The following is a 4609-nucleotide window of genomic DNA, read 5'->3' as shown; positions in this document are numbered from 1 at the left end:
TGCTCAAACAAGAAGTGTAGTCAAGCTAGTCGAGTGAGACTTCTAGTTGATGATCAAGCACGTCAGCACCAAGTGAGTGAGTCGATCAGACCCACTAGTCAATGGTGGTTGAGTGAGTGAGTCATTCATACCCACTAGTCAATGTTTAGGTGAGTGAGTTAGTTGGATTCACTTGTCGACATTGGTGAGGTAAGCGTGTCATTCAGACCCACTAGTTGGGGTTCAGTTTTGTTAAGGCTAGTGAAAGAGTCAGGCCATTAGGTGGTTTGGAAATCGGCTGGGTCGAGGTTGGGGCTCTGATTAAATTTTATGCTTTTGTTTTCCAATGAGCATACCTACTTTCAACTACGAGGTGTAACGTGCCCACTTTATGAGGATGCATCCATGATGGTAGAATGACCACACAGGTGGCATGCAAGGTTCCACATGGAGGTCACTGTTGATGTGGAAGTCATATCAAGGCAAAGTTTACATCATCAGAAAGGTCTCAATGAGATGAATGTGGTGGCAATGTATACATTTGGTTTTGAGAAGCTTGAGAAAGGTCGAAAATTTTATGACTCCATTTCCATAACTGCACTTTAGAGGTTGGGTCATCATAGTCTCTACCTCCTTCTACCTTAGTATGGGGGATAGTAGAGGGTATGTTACATAATGGAACATGAAGTGGAAGAGAGCCTCATTGATTATGAAAGGGAGTATCAACAAGATTTTCTTGACACAAAAGCCATGGTGGAAGAGTTGTATAAGGAATAAATAAAAAATGGAGAAGGCCCAAGTCAAGTTAAAGTGAAAGAGCTAATAGTGACCTCCTCAAATTCCTCCTCTTCCTCCTTATCCACCTCTATATCCATCTCATACTGGGAAACTAGAGAATGCAAATTCTAAATTACCTTTGTTAAAATTGGATGTGAAATTTTATTTTTCAATGTATAATGGTGAACTTGATGCAAAAATCTAGATCATTGGATCAAGTAGATTGTAGTCTCCTACAAAGTTTAGAAAATTGTGGAAAGAATCAAAGGTTCAACTAGCTACTCTCTAACTTAGAGGCACAACACTAATATAGTGGGAGTGTAAGGTTTAACAATATCTTCCTATGAAAGGTAAAATGACATCTTCTTGGTATGAATTTACCTTTTGCATTAAAGAAGTGATTCTACCTATTATGATATTTGCAACAAACATTAATGGATTGGAAAAATCTAAGACAAGTAGAGGACAAAACATGCAAGAATATACCCAAGAGTTTTGAAAGGGTACATTAAAATTGGGCAGTCCTCTTTATATGCAAAAAAATATTTTGAAGTATATTGGTGAGTTACATAGTTATTTAAGACATACTATTCATATGTTTAGCGCAAATAATATTAATGAAGCTTGTGTCCAAGCTACTCACATAGAGTGAAGGGGAAATAATTTCCATGAGAACTTATCAAAGAAAATAGTTTAGTCAGTTGCGGCAAGAATAAAGGAAAGGCTACGGTTAAAAAACATCTATAATGAAGAAACATGATGAAAAACCCACATGTTCACATTGAAAAAAGGAAGGACATGATAACGCTAGGTGTTGAAAACTTCATCCAGAACTGAGACTAAAGAAGTTTGGGAACAAGAAGGGTGATAGGAAGACCACTATTATAGTCCAAAAGGATCTTGGGTAAGGTTCAGGTAATGAAATAAAGATCACAACCATGGGGATACAATATATAACTTTTGTTGCTAGTTCTAATTCTAGTGCTCATTCTTCAAAATATGAACTATAGATGATGAAAGGAAACAAAGTGAGCTATTCCATATTATACTCATCTCAGAACATACAAACATTGATACACTTTTTGACAGTGGTTCACAAGCTAATCTTATTTTTGAAGAAATTGTCAAGACATTGAGACTAGAAACTAAGCCTCATCCAAAACAATATCCTTTAGGATGGGTATGTGAAAATGCTAAGATACAGGTGTCTAAATAGCACAAACTTAGATTTTCACTTACAACTAATTTCATTGATGAGGTAGAGTTAGATTTCATACGACATGACATTTGTGGGATTATTTTGGGAAGTCTATATGTATATGACAGGAAAGTTATCTTCTACAAGGAGGAGATCAAGTATCATCTTATAAAAAATGGGATTGAGTATATCATGAAATCACATCTAATGAAGACCAATTTATCTCTTGTTACAAGAGAGAAATGAAAATAATTTTAAATTCTAGTAAAAATTTTTTATTCATGATTGTAAAAGCTAAGGATGATGATAAATCCAATTCTTTCCAAGAATGTGATCCTAAACATAAAAATGAATTAGTTAAGATTGTTGCTAACTATGATAAATTGTTTTAGGAACCTAAATTATTACCTTCCAAGAGAGAGATACAACATCAAATCCAATTGTAGCAAGATGCCTCTCTTCCTTACATTAGTATGTATATGTTATCAGTGATTGAGAATGAATAAATCAATAAGCAAGTTCAAGAGTTTCTCAAGAAAGGAGACATCTGACCAAGTACTTCTACATGTGGATCACCCATTGTGTTGGTACCAAAGAAAGATGGTACATAGAGAATGTGTGTGTATTTTTGGGCATTAAACAAGTCACATTTAAGAATCATTACTCTCTTCCTCATATGTATGATTTGTTAGATCAATTGAAAAATTTAATCTATTTCACTACGTTAGAATTAGGAAGTGGTTATCATAAAATAAGGATTTTTGATGATGATATTTGGAAAACTACTTAAAAAAAAATAGGGTCTGTTTGAATGGCTAGTCTTGCCCTTTGGGCCTTTTAATTCTCCCACCATTTTCATGCGAGTTATGAATGATGTGTTCATGCCATTCGTAGATGATTTTGTAATAGCGTGCTTAGATAACATACTGATTTTTACAAAAAATGGGAAGATCATGTAAATCATGTTAGGAAAGTCTTAGATAGTTTTGAAAATGGAGAGATTGTTCCTGAAGATGTCAAAATGTGAATATGGTAAAACATTTTTAGTTTATTTATGTTATATTGTAGGGTGTGGTGAATTGAAAATTAATCCCTCTAAAGTTGAAGACATCATGAAAAGGCCCAAGCATAATAACATAATAGAAATTATAAGCTTCTTGGGAGTAATTCAATATTAGAGGAAGTTCATTTCTAAGTTTTCATTTATTGCATCTCCTTTACATGTTTTGACAATTACTAAGTGAGTCTTTTAGTGGGGAGGAAAACAACAGAAAACCTTCAAAACATTGAAATAGAAGATAAATATAATGTCAATTCTAGCATTGCAATATTTACAACAACCATTCAAAATTGAAACTGATGCAAGTGATTACGCCATGGGTTTAGTATTAATGTAATGAATGAAACTGATTTGTTACCATTTTCGGACCTTCATTGGTGCAATAAGAAATTATCCTACCTATGACAAAGAATTGTATGCTTTGATTTAAAGTATGAAGAAGTAAAAACATTTTTTATGGGAAAAGAGACAGTCATCCATATGGATCATTAGCCTTTGTAGTATTTTCAATCATACTCCAAGCTACAATAGTCATGGCATTTCGTATGGATTGGATTCTTCTAGCAATTATATTTGGTCATTAGGTATAAGAAAGGTATAAAAAAAAAAGTACTTGATATGTTATCAATACCTTCTATTATTGCATCTATTGTTTTACAACATATTTCTTTAGCTCATCAAAATTATATTGAATAGTATGTTGGAGATGCAAATTTCAAGGATGTATATGAAACACAAATCCATGGTACTTAATTATAAGGATTATATTATCATGTTCATGAGAAACTGCTACATCACCACGGTAAATTGTGTATTCCAATAGATGAAAGAGTACTTATAATTAAAGAAGCACATGCTAAGTTCATTTCTAGTCATTTTGGTGTAGGAAAAATAGTAGCTTAGTTTCAATCTTAATGTTATTGACCTTATATGAATGAAACTAAGTCTACATATTTAAATGGATGTGTCATGTGTGCTACTAGAAAACCAAATAACAAAAATTTAGGTTTGTAGATGTCATTTATTATACCTTCTCGTCCATGGGAAAGTGTGCTTATGGATTTTGTAGGGTGTCTACCTATGTCTAGGAAAGCTCATGATTACTTATACATGGTAGTGGATGGATTCAACAAATTGTGTGGCGTGATGCCTTATAAAAAGAATGTGATAGGAGAGAATACTACATATATGTTCTTTTGTTTGTGTTCATTGTGATTTTCCCACATCCATTATATATGATTGTGACTCTCGCTTCCTTGGGGAGTTTTGGTAAACTTTATGGGGGTTAATGGACACCAAGATTAAGAAAATCACTTATTTTCATCCATAGAATGATGGATAGACAAAAGTGGTCAATAGAACAATGATACATCTACTCCAAGGATATTGTAGCAAGCATTGTAAGCTTTAGGATGATTAATTTCATTATGTACAACATGCCTATAAGTGCGCCATACATTCTTCTACACAGAGGCCTCATTTTGAGACATTTTTTGGATATTTTCCTAAGTCTCCTTTGGAATTCGCTTTAGGGAAATATTTAGTGGTGGATGGGCATAACAATGTATACAAAGACTCAAATTTCATCTGGAATA

This window comes from Pinus tabuliformis, chromosome 7 (genome assembly GCF_031772625.1).
Source record: "Pinus tabuliformis cultivar Carrire ecotype Pingquan chromosome 7, CPIR1, whole genome shotgun sequence".
Classification (NCBI taxonomy): domain Eukaryota; kingdom Viridiplantae; phylum Streptophyta; class Pinopsida; order Pinales; family Pinaceae; genus Pinus; species Pinus tabuliformis.
The sequence above is the reverse complement of the archived record's forward strand: the minus strand, read 5'-3'. Positions refer to the sequence as shown.